Source organism: Malania oleifera, chromosome 9 (assembly GCF_029873635.1).
Source record: "Malania oleifera isolate guangnan ecotype guangnan chromosome 9, ASM2987363v1, whole genome shotgun sequence".
Taxonomy (NCBI): domain Eukaryota; kingdom Viridiplantae; phylum Streptophyta; class Magnoliopsida; order Santalales; family Ximeniaceae; genus Malania; species Malania oleifera.
In genome coordinates this window covers 10,847,030-10,863,314 of record NC_080425.1, presented here as the reverse complement: position 1 = coordinate 10,863,314, position 16,285 = coordinate 10,847,030, and the positions used below count along the sequence as shown (strand labels likewise).

Genomic DNA, 16,285 nt, shown 5'->3' with positions numbered 1-16,285 from the left:
TTCATGAATTCTTTGACCTTGCATTCATCATTGAGTCCTGAAAATACATCACTTAAACAAAGTATGTTAAGTTCTATTTGTTTGTTAGCATCAAAACAGGATATTAGGCCTTGTAAGGCCAACACTTGGCTTGGTGCTAAGGCATGGATGTAGGCTTGGTGTCGAACCATGTTAAAACCCGATGTTAAGCTTTTCTCTCCCTTCTTTTTATTTACTTGTCTTGTGCACGTTTTATATTTTATCTATTGTGATATAATTGCTTGCTTCTTTCCAAGACATTAATTTTGTAGAGAAATTTTAAATACTCGAAAAGAGCCATTCACCCCCCCTTTAACTCTATATTGCATATCCACTGCGGGGCACATGTATATACTCCTCGGCTACGACCGTTTTACAAATATCATCCACATAGATGAGAAAGAACAAGTGAATAGTTTCTTGATGATAAATAAATAATGAAGAGTCCACCGGTGAGGAAATAAATTCAAACTGAAGTAGAGATTGAGATAGGTGCGTGAACCAAGCTCGTGGGGCTTGTTTGAGTCCATATATGGACTTCTCAAGCTTACAAACAGAGGTAGGAAAATCCGGATGAGCAAAGCCTTGAGGTTGCTTCATATAGACTTTGTCTTGTAAAACACCATGCAAGAAAGCATTAGAAACATCCAATTGCTGTATATTTCAATCAAAATGAATAGCAAAAGCAAGAATAACTCGAATTGTGGAAGGTTTAATAACTGTACCGAATGTCTTAGTGAAATCTATGCCACATTCTTGTTCAAAACCTATAGCCACTAATCGGGCTTTAAGCCAATCAACCTGAGTATTGGATGTTTGTTTAACCTTGTAGACCCATTTGTTAGCAATAGCATTATGATTCAAGGGTCAAGGGCAGAGTGTCTATGTACGATTTGCAATTAGAGCATCATATTCCTCTTGCATAGCCGTGCACCATTCAGGAAGCAATGAGGCTTGCTTGTAAGAACGAGGTTCAATTGGCATTATTATACTCATGAGAGCCTTAAGAGGATGTTTTGTGGAGTAGAATGTTGTATACTCAGGGAAGGTGCGGGGCTTGAGATGGCCTATTTGAGACCGAGTGGTCAAAGGATGGGATCTTTGAGAGGCAAGAGGAATTATAGGTGCGGGTAAGGAGTGAAGTGGAGGTGGAGAAATATCAAGACATGCATTGGAGAACCACATAAGATAGTTGGTCTCATCCAACTTAGCCGAAACAAGTTGGTTAAAATTGAGAGCAACAAAATTGATAGATGATGAGGCAGCCATTAGACAAGGTTGAAAAGTTGAAGGATCAGTGTAGAAGTGCGTGAGTAGATATGCTCTGATACCATGAAAGAAATAAGATATGAATAAAAGGTTCCGACCTCAATGCCAAAACCAGTCTGTGTATTGGTTTATTTATACAACGCATGTTGTTACATTTGAAATTTGAAATACAAACAATAAATATTAAGTATAAGATATGCGGAAGAAAAATTTAAATTTAAATTAGGTTGTTGGAGCCGATATGTTTGTTGCAGATGTTGAAGTCGTTGGAGAGAAATCTGTTGTGTCGAGATTTGAGGAAATGAACTGATTCTGTTGCTTAACAGTAGCACGGTCCCATCCTAATACTCACTTATTCATTTCAATTATTCACTATTTATCTTAAAAAAACTTTCTCTATCTAAAGATTTCATTTCGTTGCTTATGTTGTCAATTTTTTATTTCGGCTAACAATTTTTAGTTATACGCAGAAAAAAACTAAAAATCATATTTTATAATTTTTAGTTGTTTTGACAACTTGTTGCTAGAATATTTTATCCAAAATTAAATTGTTTGGATTAAATCACTCATTATAGCCATGATTTTAAATAAAATTAAAAAAAATGATCCTATGCATTTAAAATATAATTAAAATAAAAATATCATAAAATTTCAAAAATAAAAAAATTAGTAGAAGCCAATTACAAAATATTTTTAATTGCAATTCAATTGGCATATACAATGAGATTATTCTTATAAAGTGAATTTTAAAATATAATATTTTATTAAAATAATTAAAACAATTTTATTTTTACTATAATAAATTTTATTTTATAATATTATGTTATACTTTTATTATTTTAGTCATACTTTATAATTATTATTTGATCTAAAAACAAAAATGAGAATTTTTCGAATTAAAATTTTAATTTTTGATTTTTGATTTTTAAATTTAATTTCTATTTTCATAATTTTTGGCAATAACACTAAACCATCCAAGGTTAACTACATTCACTTTAACAATACTTTCGGTTTGGGCTCGTGGAATGAGTGGGCCGTGGCCGCAAACTAGCCAACCCAAAACCTCAGCCCAAGTTAAAGATAAAAAGTAATAGAAGCCAATTAATACTATCGAAAAGCTCAGGGGCCTCCCCGTAATTTCGTCACCCTACCTCACTCTCGAGTCTCAACTCTCAGGTCGCATCGGAACTCAGAAACATTCAGACCCAAGCGAGTTGGACGAAGTAAATATCCTCCCTCAGTGCCTCCGTCCCTCTCTCTCGATCGAAAATGGATAATGTCAAGGCCAAGATCCATGGCAAGGAAGGCATCTCGCCCGGACCAGCTGCTCTTGATCTTCTCCCGAAAACAGCGGGGGACAGGCATTCTCACCGGAAAACGACGAGAGGGATTCGACACTTACTAGGGTCTCCGCCTTCGCGTTGGCGACAAGAAGGGAAAGAAGACTCACACCAAGCCCAGTCTACAAAATTGATGACTTCAGTGAGTTCGTAAGGCCGAGGAGGGAATGCCGGAACGCCGAATGCGGTAGCGGAACCCTCGTGCCCAATCATCTTGAGGTAAGCGCGGTTTCGGTACTTATATACCTTTATAAATCTGCAAAGATATTGACAACAGCGCTAAATACTTTTTGCAATTACAATTTCGAAAATTTAATTCTGATCCTGACCCTTTCCTTTATAAATGGAAAATTAATAGTCAAAGATAGTTGATCAAATTATAAATGAAACTTAATGCAATTAGCACACATGCTTTAGCATCCAAAGTAGAAAAGTTTGCTGCTAAAACTAAAATTGTGCCTTATTTTACCTTTTTGTTGCAATGATGATGATGATGATTATTATTATTATTATTATTATTAAGTACAAATTGAGAAGAATAACAAATTAAATGACATCCTTTTCAAGGCTAAATTGAAGGCAAGCTGTTGATAAAAGAGAATTTGTTGGTATGACCTTTTTATGAATAAGGGTCATAAGCAACACAATATTTTTCCTCTGAATGTCTTTGTGGAGAACCTGAAGAGTTGACTGAGGTAATGAGGACGGGTGGAACAGATCCCATCAGCTAAGAACAAAGAGGCAATCCAAGCAGCAGTAGCATGAGCCAAAGCATTGGCTTCCCTATGAGCAAGAACAAAAATAGCAGGACCAAAATGAGGCTGATTCTTGACATCTTTCACAATCTGACTGTACCTCCATTGGGGGTTTTCGGAGCTTGATTAAATTGTCAATGACCAACTTTGCATCTTCTTCAAGAGACACCCTTTCAGATTGAAAAATCTTTGCTTTACTGAATGCATACTAGGCTACAAGAGCCTCTCCTGTAGCTGGATCAGCCACATCAAAGGCTTCACCCGTCCTCCAACCATATTGCCTTTTTCATTCCTGGCCATGACCGCTGTATGGCAGTGAACCTCTTCCTTCCTGAACGCAGCATCAAAATAAATCTTAATCAATCCTGATTGAGGAAGTCGTCTCCATCCCTCTTTGTTATTTGCCACAGATATTTTTTGCTTGGCCTGACCAGCACTAGGTACAATGCTCTTTAGATATCTTTTGTAACTCATTCTGAAATATGCCCAGTTCCACTTTCTTTTTCCTGAATATAACATTGTTCCTGGCTGTCCAAACAGATTCAAGCAAAAGAGATGAAAACAGAGCCAAATTATGACCTTCCGGATGACATATACCAACAGCCAATTGATTTTCGATGTACTCTTTATTTTACTGCTCAATGATTCCTGCCGTAATTGATCAATCCAAATCCCCCTCACCACCAGCCATGCAATAGGAGCCAAATATCACTGAAACGTCAAGTGGAATGTACTTCTGTGAGGCTGATCACACAATGGACAACTGGTATCATCAATATGGAAGCTACTATGGATATCCCTCATTGCAGGAAGCAATAAAAAATTCTTCTCGATAAAATCATTTTCAATCTCTAATGTATCTTGAGATTCCACAAAGATTTCCACGGGAAGTTGATTGAAGAAGAACATGGAAATCTAGCTCCTTGATCAAGCCAATAAACTGACATGTCTGAGAAATCCCCATCAAGATTTGGGAGCCAAATTGGTGTAACCCTATCCTCCCCCAATGGTGCTGGAATACATCTGATGTATTTCACAGACTGCTCCACAGGAGTATTGAGGATCTATTCCATTCTTGAATTCTTTGACTATTGTTGTATAGGATTCTATCCCTCCTTGAGGCGTTGTGGGGTTCAATGGATCATTCCACATTGATATCATCTCCTTTCCCTGCTTTGGAACAGAATCCTTTTTTGATCAAACCCATACCTTTTAGAATTGATTTCCACACATAAGAATCATTTTTTCTCAGCTTCCACCTCAAGGAATTTATCTCTCCCACAATACTTAGAACCCAATAAAGATATCCAGCAGCCTGATGCCTGTGCAGCCTGATGCCTTGTTAGTTTGGAAAGGAACGCTTTGTTGATATCCTCCATGCTTTGTTGATATCCTCCATTCTCCTGAAAACTAAGTCCCTCGCATTGCTTTGGCCTACATAGTCTATCCCAACTTAATATTTCTCCGAACTAGAGGCCTTGTTTGGAATTTGGAAAATATTAGGGAAATGAAAGGAAAATATCAAGGGGTCCACGTTTTCATGTTTGGTTATCGAGAAAAGTAAGAAAGAAAATGAAAAATATATCAAATTTACAAACCGAATTTTGATTTTACATATTATTAATATTTAGTTTTTTTAAAATTTTAATTATATAAAAATAAACTTTCATTTTTAATAGAATTTAATATAAAAGGAAAATATAGTAGAAAATGTGTTTCTCCTTTATTTTCCTTTCCTTTTTCCAAGTAAAATTCTTGATCCAAATAGACGATGAGTGTCTCACCAGAACTTCCTAGCCATAGCATTCCATTTCTTGCACAACTTTTGGGATTTTAGAAACTAGTATAGTGTATGAAGGTAGAGAAAAAACTACTGACTTTAACAAAGTACTCCTTTCTGCATAAGACAATAACTTGCTCTTCCACCCTCAAATTTTGCTTGCCAACTTCTCAGTAATGTTGTCCCAATGTGCTGAATTTAATCTGCCTGCATTTAAGGGCATTCCTAGATATTCTTCTTTCCTGTTTGTAAGATTACATCACATCTTCATTTTAAGATTAGTAGCTAAAGTTCTGCAAATATTACGGCTAAATATGATACCTAACTTTTCCGAGAGTTGTGCTAAAAAAAATTGAAATTAAATGTATTTGAATGGTTAGAGAAGGACATTGTAATTGTTGTGAAAATAAGGGCAGCCTCTCCCAACAATGCGTAGTGGAATGAACATTGTATAAATGATCACACATATATACTTGCAACAAACAAATTGGTGATAAACAGAAACATTCCACAACCATAGCAATATAAAGAGAGTAAAGATAAGAGTAATGACACCAGGAATTACGTGGTTCGGCAAAACCTACATCTATGGGAGCAATCGGTAAGAGATTTCACTATGAAAATCAAAGTCTCACAATACAATGATTTTCTCTCATTCTCTTACCCTCTCTTACTCTCTTACCTGTCAAAATATGCCCAGAAGAGCATATATAACAAGCCCTCGGAGGTCTCCTTCAGAATTTCCAACTGTCACAATGTTTAAATTCAAAATTCAAATAACTTCTCGTAGCCCAGTCGCACTCGTCGATGAGTACAAGAGATTCGTCGACAAGTACAAGGGATTTGTCGACGAGACAAAGAAGCCCACTCGTCGATGAGTCTTAAACTCTGAGATTTTCTGGCTCTCGCTATCTACTCGTCAATGAGCACAGAGCATTCGTCGACGAGTCTTCTGCTGCCAGCATAAGAAGACTTCTCTCACATATTTTTCCTTCATTTGTTTGTGATCCCACTAAGTATAAGAGTCACACACAAATATAATAATCTCCACCTTGGCGATTATACGCCCCTTAGGAGAACCCGAAAAATATGATTGATTTCTCCACCTTGAACTTGAAATGCTCGGTTGGGACTGTCTCCCTTCTAGCACTTGGAGACATGCACCAAATTCAAGCAATACTGCTTGAACTTGCTAATGGCAGCTTCAGCTTCTACCATCAACCCCAATGCAGTTGTAGATGCAATACCCGAAGACTTCATCCTAGGCTTTCAACAAAGCCTTCCAACAACAGGACACAAACACTGCTACAAGCCTTATATTACTAAAACCCCCTGCATAATCTTAAACAAATCTCACAACTGACGATCCACTCTGTTACCTGCTGAAATACCCCATTTACATAATCATGGAGGACCTTTGACATATCTCAGACATCATAGCCCGTCCTTGGGTACCGAGCGGTAGACATTTCACAACGATTCTCCACAGAACCCCCTTGAGACGGCAAACAAAGTCTCCCTACAGTTCCGTCCTCAAAGCCACCTTGAGATAATACCAATTTCCCTGAAGCTTTGTCCATGTGAATCAACAAACCAAGACCCATCTTGGCCGTACCTAACACATTCATGTCAAAACCTTTCAACAAAATTTCCAACTGATTAAAACCTTAGTTAAAGCATTTCCAGCCAATAACATGTCATTCATATACAATAAACATATCACTCCACTGCATCTTATCACCCTCTTCCATATTGGAAGCCTTACCACCTCACATACCTGAGTGGTGGTCTGATAGTGCACATGAGCTTACCGTGATTCTGCGGGTCTCCCGAGCCGAAACTCCCTGCAATATGACTTATGCCATCTCTGCCCTAAGTCTGTTGCTCCAGTTGCATCACAAGCCCATTTAATCCATGATATTGTTAACCTGAGTTAGAACTCCCCACATTTCTAGCCTGAGTCCCTAACTCCACCTGAATAACATGATTGTTGCTGCCGTAGTTTTTTGGAATTTCTGGTTCTCTTCCTTTACCAGAGTACGCTGCCCTATGACTTTATCAACAAAAAGTCATGTCCTTGATCACTCATTTGTTTGTTGCAGGATCACCCATCTTGCACCCTCCTTTCTTAGTGAATAAAGAAAGAGGTACTGTCTAGACAAAATACTAAGCCTAGATCCTTCATCACTAGAATAGTGCACCAGTGGACATCCACTCACAACCGAGTAGTCTACAGCAAAAACATGCCCACAATTCACTTACAACATTCCCAACTAGCGATACCTTTGGCGATCGATTACTCGAGAAACGCACCATACTCACTGACTTCACCAAGAAGTACCCTACAAGTCCTGCATATAACATGCCCTGCTCACAAAACTTCTTGAACGAAAACCAGCGTACTTAGTACCCTATGTCTAACATAAGGATTTCTCTCCCGGTCTGGTTCTCCACCTCGGCCACTGCATGAAGTACACCAAGACCCATCGTGATAAACTAACAAAATACATATGTCTCTCCTTTAATGCTATCATCATCGGTTACCAAACATTTGAATACATATAGTTACCCATATGCTTTAATTGCATATGCCACAGTATACCTAACTCAGATTCAACGGTTGCAACTCCACCTACAACCATAACACCCTGCAGTGCATAGATATTTCCCGTTACTTTATCTCTTTTCATCACTATCAAGTTACCTTCACACACTTTTATTTCTCTTCATTTAGACTCGTAACAATATCCATTACGGTCTAAAGTTCTCAATGAAATACCATTCTTCCTTAGTCTTAATTTATGTGTTACATCACATATGGTTCTTACAACACCATTAAATATTTTGATTTTGACATTTCCAATAACAAATATTTTGTCTGAAATATTATTTTCAATCAAAATACAACCAGCATAAATTGACCTATCGGTGTCAAATCATTTTCTAGGATAAAAGCATATGGTGACTAAGATTCAAGAATCATCCGTGAAGCACCCCGAACCCGATGAAACACGTAGCATATATCCATCACTACATTCCGAGTCTTCCTCCACTACACTTGCAGATTTTGACGAACCCTTGGACATATATCGACATTCCCGTTTTCGCCAAACTAATGCTGGATAATTCTCATCCACGACGTGATACAACACGTCTTTAGTCAAACAAAATTGAATGATTGCTCTTAATTCATTCCAAGTCGCTGCATCCATACTATCTGGTTGAAATTCTGCATAAACCTTTCACCAAACCTTGTTGCACTAAGAGATCCTTCAATTCAGAGGCCATACAACATGCTCTGACACAAATTGTTATGAAAATAAGGGTGGCCTCTCGCAACAATGCGCAGCGGAATGAACATTGTTTAAAGGATTACACATACATACTTGCAACAAACGAATTGGTGATAAACAGAAACATTTCACAACAATAGAAATATAAAGAGAGTAAATATAAGAGCAATGACACCAGGAATTATGTGGTTCGGTAAAGCCTACATCCACGGGAGCAATCGGTAAGAGATTTCACTATGAAAATCAAAGTCTCACAATACAATGATCTTCTCTCCTTCTCCTACCCTCTCTTACTCTCTTACCTATCAAAATATGCCTAGAAGAGCATATATAACAAACCCTTGGAGGTTTCCCTTCGAATCTCCAACTGTCACAATGTTCAAATTCAAAATTCAAATAACTTCTTGCAGCCCAGTCCCACTCGTCGACGAGTACAGGGGATTCGTCGACGAGACAGAGAAGCCCACTCATTGACGAATCTATCCTCTCGTCGACGAGTCTTTAACTTTGAGATTTTCTGGCTCTTAGTATCTATTCGTTGACGAGCACAGAGCACTCGTCGACGAGTCTTTTGTTGTCAACATAAGAAGACTTCTCTCACATGTTTTTCCTTCCTTTGTTTGTGATCCCACTAAGTATAAGAGCCACACACAATTATAACAGTAATCATATTATGTAAACTAGAGAAAATATTTTCACCAACATTCTTTTGATGTTATGGTCCACCTAGCCATCCATTTACCGAGAGAGACCATAATTGTAGGACATTGGATGTATCTAATTGAGAGGTAATTTTTATAATGCAACAATTTCCATATGATTTCCTTCCTCTATTTGTACGCGTCTTAATCTGATGTAAAATGCATAGGTTCTTGTCCACTCTAAAGAATTATGTACGCAATAAGGCACGATCGGAAGACTCAATCATTGAGGTGTACATTGATAGTGAATATCTTGCATTTTTCTCAATGTATTTACAAGATATTGACACAATGTTCACTTTTGATGAGCGAAATATTGATATAAATGGTAATGATGAAGACCAAGAACCCATCAGTTCCATATTTAGACCAAATGTGCAACCATTGGATGGACGGGTATATGATTTCATTGACATTGCATGAAGAGTTGGCAAAACACATTGTTATATGCTTAATAATTGTCATGAAACTGTTCCATCTATCGAGTACATAATTTTTCAATCCATACTTTGCATTGCATATATGCATTTATACATGCATGACATTCACATACATTATTGTTGCATACAATGAACAAAAAACTAAACTTGAAAAGGAAAATGAAAGAAATGTTGAAAAAAGACGTAAGAAAAAAATTGTCAAGTGGTTTTGGATACGTGTAAATAACAATTTTTCTGTGAATTTGATAATATTTAAATTTTCAATAATTGTTAACTCATCTGAACTTATTTTTACTAGATGAAACTCATGTATTATAATAAAAAACTTATAGCAAGCAAATATTTGTATGCATTATGTGACATTGATCAACGAGTTAACCACTACACTGGTTGCATTGTTAATGACCTAAGGTTTCATACAAAGTCTCTTGAGTTGCATAGAAACCCAAAATAGTAGTGTTGTCATGCTAGACACAGAAGGAGATGAAGATATTGACTATTTTTGTATCTTAAATGACATTATTGAGCTAAACTATGGAGCCAATAGACTCATCTACTTGTTCAAATGTGACTGGTGGGACATTAACAATAAGAAAAGTGAGATAAAAATAGATGCCTATTTTACTAATGTCAATTTTAATAGGACATGATGTCAATATGATCCTTTTATGCTAGTAACGCAAGTAGAACAAGTGTTTTATCTTAAGGACACAAAATTAAAGGGTGATTGACATGCGACAAAAAATTAAGCCAAAAAGTTAGTATGATGTAACAAAATTCGAAGATAGGGAGAATAATGTAATGGAGGATGCTTTCCAACCAGCAATCATTTGTTGGTGCAAGAACTCAATTTGATTCAAATGTTGCCTCACTTGGTAAAAATGATGTTGATAGGGAAGAAGTTGATCATATATCATTGAATAGGGTTGGTGTTGTGGCAAAATAAGTAGGGGCTAACCAAGTTCAAATTGATGAGGTACATGTTCATTTCATCAATGAGGATGATAGTGATATGGAAGATGAAATAATGGCGGATTACTGTACTGAGGAAGAGATACCAGAAAGTGATGATGATGCAGATATTGAGGATGTGTAATCATTTCATGCATGCTATCATACTACATTTCATAGGTACGCATTCATGCGGTCATATTACAATTCATAGAATTGATTTGTATAAATAAATGAAAATAATTTTACTATAATTCCATTTAATATACATATCTCTTATTGAATGTTGTTTATAATGTAGACATGGTACTAGGAGGTCTTAGACGCGTGAGGTGTAGGCCCTTCGATTCTACTATAGAGGCCGATGATGTGGCAGTGATATAGCCACAGGCAATACCTCCTGAGGGGTCACCATCGGGTAGGGACTCAGGGTGATTTGCCTACCCACCATAAGTGGGTAAGATTATAAATTTTTTTTAATAAATTGATTATTTTGGATATTATTATTATTATTATTATTATTATTATTATTATTATTGTTGTTGTTAATCCTCAAAATCTATTTTTAGCATTAACCTCAGCACAAACGAGGTTAGGACATGGTTCAGCAAAAGAAACCATGCTTCAGAAGCATCTGCAGATAACAAAAACAGCGTATTTAGATTGAGATCCTAGTTGGCTTATGGCACTAATGGATGATTGGTGTCAAGCGTTGGTGCATGAGGTATATGTCGATAATTTTCTCCAGTTACATGCTACACCTGGCCACAAGTGATTGAGGAGTAGAGATTTGTTCTGTACAAGCGTATATTGGTAAGATGTTTATAAGTTGTATTAATTTTAAAATATTTATTTATTTGCTCTCTAACTTTCTGTATGCATTTTATATGTCGGAGTTTTTTGATGTCAAAATTTTTACCGATGTCCATGTGAAAAAAGTGGTGAACAGAAACTTATGTGCTTAGTTTAAGAGCTACCAATATAACATGCACAAACATTTCAAGAAGATGAGAGACGAAGGTAAACGACACTTGTTTGATAAGATTACACATGAAGATTGAGAGCTGATTTGTCGACATTTTCATGTTCCCCACTACTAGGTGGTGTGTTTAAATTAGTAGTATTTTTTGGTATCAACATTATATTTTAATTGTTATGCATTAGAATTGACGTGGATTATGTGCTTATTAAATCTATTGTATAAGAAATATGTCAAATAAATGACGAGAACTAAAGCAAATTAAATGTGACACATTGTGGTGGGTCAAAGTTTTTTATGCATCATCGAGGGGTATTTTCTATAAAACTAGCATACTATTACATTAGAAATGTTATGTTTTCATATACAAAGTTGTTAATATATATGGTTTGATATGATAATGCAGCGTGATCCAGTTGTTGGACAACCGGAGAGCAAGTATAGTTTGTATCAGATAACACATTAGAGGAAGTCAGGTGAGTGTATTTTGGTTTGGTCTAACGAAAAGGTTTGCCATCTCTTGGAGTGGAAAGGATACCTTTGGCAGTTAATGCCACGCCGTCAATGGGTGGAGGAAGTTGAACATCCTGTTGACACTCCTCTTGAAGGACCAAGTCGTAGATGCGATTGATTGTGGGAAGGGGATCGATCAAAAATATCTGAGCACGGGTGGCACCATAGGATTCATTAAGGCCCATGAGGAACTTCATGGTTTGCTGGTATTGTTAGTATTGAACTGTATCTCCTTCGAACAGATGAGATTGAAGTGATGCAAGTTCATCCCACAAAAAACTTTAGCTTAGTAAAGTAAGTGGCCATCGATGTATTGTCTTGGACAAGGTTGTGAATTTCTTGTTCAAGGTAATACATTCGAGGGTCATTGACCTGTGAGAAACGGTCCTTCAAATTGACCCAAATATCTCGAATAATGTTGGAATTGGTGTATTCCCAAGAGGGGGGTGAATTGGGTAATTAAAATTTCCTGCGTTGATTTCAATTTCACAACTAGAAATTCCGAACTTAGGGTCTGTCTAAGCATATACCAATACCCCAACAAAATAATACTGAGCAGGTGCAACAGACTCAGTATTTTTCAATCATTCACAGCATTTAAAATATGCCCAAAATTCATATAATAATTCAAATATAAACATACATGTGCATAAATTAAATTGCGGAAATATAAAAAGTATAGGGAAAGAAAGAGCCGACACAAGATATGTTATCAGGGTTTAGCTATTATTGCCTACATCCCTGCCTCAAGCTAACAAGTAAGAGGATTTCACTGAGGCTCACTTAACGGGTGGAGCGACACCTATTACAACACCTTAACAGGATGATGCACCTAACTTTCCTAACCGGGTCAAAGCCAATTCGAGACTATTCACAGGGCTAGTCTCCCTCTTCTGACCACTCGTCAGGAGTACAACAGATAATCAAATAAATTTTTGCGTGCAAATAAATGTGCTTCTAATACAAGCAGATGTGTATAACAATAAACTCAGAAATATACTCACGTATGATATGATTAAAGCTCAATGTGAGAATGTGTGTTTTTCACTAAAAAATATTTCTCAATAAAGACCGAGTGTGAAAAATGATTTTTTTACTAACAAGAGTAAGAGACCTTCCAAGCAAAGATATTAAAATAAGAATATGCTCAAGGTACTTTTTTCAATATGCCAAGAGTTTTCCCAAAAATTAATTTTTCAAATAAAGCTTAGGAGAACTAGAATTCTTACTCAAAAATACTTTTGCAATGAAGAATATATGAGCCTTTGAAGTCTTGCAATATGTGTGCAAGATTCACAAGCAATAAATAAGTTTTTCTCCAAAGAAATATATCAATGAAAATATATGGAGAAAACTTAGGATTTACTCTCAAGAAAATGATTTTAAAACATAATGGGATATGATAGTATAAACAATATGATTTGTAAAAAATAAAATGTCCAAGATAAGGAACATTCTTGAAAATGATTTTTCGAATAAATAACAAAGAGAGGATGAAAAATAAGTTTAGGAAGATGAAAATGTGATATGAAAATTTGAGAGAATTTTTTGACTAATCATCTTGCTAATTTTGAGTTATGAGAGGGTATACATAGACTTTGGGAAATTTATGGCTATTGGGGATACGTTGGGTATTTTGAAAAAAAAGATTAAACATGTTTATAAAAATCAACCCTGTTTAACTGCGATAAAAATTTCACAAACCTGAGAGGTTCGGTCGACCAGAGTACTAAGTTTGGTCGATCAAGGCATTTTTGAACTAAGGTTTTGGTCGACCATTTTTTAGGTGATTTTGAGCCTCTGAGGTTCGGTCGATTGGACCAAGGTTCGGTTGACCGAAGTTGAACATTCAGTTGATCAGGCCATTTTACAACTAGGAGTTCGGTCGACCAGGATGTTGAGATTTCCCATGTGTAAGTTCAGTCGACCAGGGTGTTGCTGCTTATTTTGAGGTCAGTCGACCGAAGGATCAAACTATTGACCCTGGGAAGGTTCGGTCGACCGAAGTTCACAAAGTGTTGGGGTTTGGTCGACCGAACATGTCAACTTTGTGCATTTTGATCCTATTCTTTTTAAGAAGTTGTTCCTATTCACATGATAATTAATTCTAAGATTTTGAGGGACTTTTTCATGTAATATTGGGACCTAAAGTCAATCTATGGTTTTTGAGTTAACCCTAAAAATTCGTCATCGGTCGACCGAAAGGTGCCCTATAATCATGTTGAGTTTATCATACACATCATGCATGTCATGCATTATTACAGACCAAATATAAAACAAAATGTTATTACAATATAAAACAAATGTCTTCCTCGTTTGCTCTTGAATCTGCATGGAGTATGCTAGGAGTATATGCTTTAAGTCTCTTCTGGCCTCTATAAAACCTTTCTCATGTGTGTGTTCTGAATTAATAACCTATTCAAGTACTAGGCACACACATTAGTTCTAAATACTTTGTCAGCATTAAAATAGGGATTAGACTCAAAAAGTCATCAATCTCTATTTTTTTGATGATGACAAACACGTTAGAGCAAAATGAGATTTAGCCTAAAAAAGGCTCTCCCTAAGAATATGCATATCTAAAATATAAGCAATATAAATCAATCATATTCACAAAAGAAGACAATTCATATTCAGTTTTGACAATGAAACACATACATGTAGCATGCAATATAGCTTAAAAATTTTACATTTTGTTCTCCCCCTCCCCCTTTTGGTATCAACAAAAGGGTCAAACTAGGAAAAAAAAAAATTTGATTATAAAAAATCTTAGCTTAAAATGACACTCCTCCTTTCAAAAATAATTTTCATTCAGTTCAGAAAAATTCTTCCCCTTAAAGCCACTCCCCTTTTTTGGCATTGGGCACACAAAAAATTCTCTCCCTTGTTCATTTAGTATTTGGGCATAATTTTTTTTTTTTTTAAAGATATGACATTTAAGCATATAAGCAAGAAGTAAGATATGTGGTGTGTGTGGGGCCACCGCTATAGGGCGTGGGATTAGTCATGACCGGTGTGGCGGACCGTAAAACAGACATCGTTGACGGTTGTGGACACCCGGCGAAATTCAAAAAAAAAAAAAGAAGTAAGATATGTTACATGTAAAATCATTTTTTACCAAATAATAAAATATATGTGTATGTATATATATCCCCTTTTGATGTTTGCAAAAAGTACTGGAGGTTGTTTGAAAAAAAAAATTTAATTTAAAGCAAGCAAGCAAACAATATTATTATAGTTAAACATTTAAGCACAATTCATAAGACACCCAGAATAAACAACCACATAAATCCCAAAGATGTGATAAAATTTAAAGTAGGGATTATGTGTCAAGACTAAAGAACATGTGGCGAATCACTTTAATTTCAAATAAGATATTCAATAAAAACATTACAATTAAGCATATGTCATAATGAGTTCATTCAAGATCTAAGCTAAATGTGTTGGTGAGCATAACAAAATGGAAAATCAATTTTGGATGCTCCCTCTATCGATTTGAATTCTACCTTTAGATGCAATAAACTGCTTATACCAATTAAAGACTAATTTCATTATGCTTAGTAGTATAAGTCATCATTTTAAATCTCTTAAAATAAATATACTGGTAAAGATTAATTTACTCTTTTATGCAACCAGTATAGCCATCCCTATGGATTACATATGCATCAGAAAAGATATATTAAGGCATGATTTTGTGTTCACAATTAAGAACACTCTATATTTAATTATATTGTTTTAAGAGTTGGATATAATGTTTTCGTGATTCTTTGAAAAGCCTGAATATTTCAAAAGAAACAAAAATGATGCATATGGGTCGTTTATGTTCTTTCTATAGGGAAGTAACTTAGTTCCTCTAAATATCCGATGATTATGTCAGTATGAAGTTAAATTTTCATTGGTTTTCACTCATTCTTTCAAAAAAATTTTAACATTAATTTTATTATAATCATCTTTGTACAAGGTTTTATTTTAGGAAAATTCCTATTGAAATTTTGGTAGTATGCCTTTTGTAAATTGGACATTTTTCCATAAAACCTGTACCTGATAGATGATTGTTGTCAACAAAATATTCATATAAATCATGCAACAACTTAAAACCACTACCAACATGCAATTCACATCTATTGCATTCGCCATGTAGGAGACATTCTAGATTAAGCATACAATCAGGTAGCGATTATCAATTCGTGAATAATAATCTATTCATCAAAGAATATAAACACTAAAGAGCAATTAATGGATTTGA

At 35.7% G+C, this 16,285-nt stretch overlaps 1 long non-coding RNA gene across 1 annotated transcript; it reads left to right on the top strand.

The window, feature by feature from the left end:
• The first annotated feature begins 2,413 nt into the window (after positions 1-2,413).
• Positions 2,414-12,528, top strand: LOC131164106 (uncharacterized). Its single transcript, XR_009139210.1, has 4 exons — positions 2,414-2,846; positions 10,849-11,004; positions 11,117-11,360; positions 11,933-12,528. It is a non-coding gene; the product is annotated as an uncharacterized LOC131164106 (long non-coding RNA).
• The last annotated feature ends 3,757 nt before the right edge of the window (positions 12,529-16,285 follow it).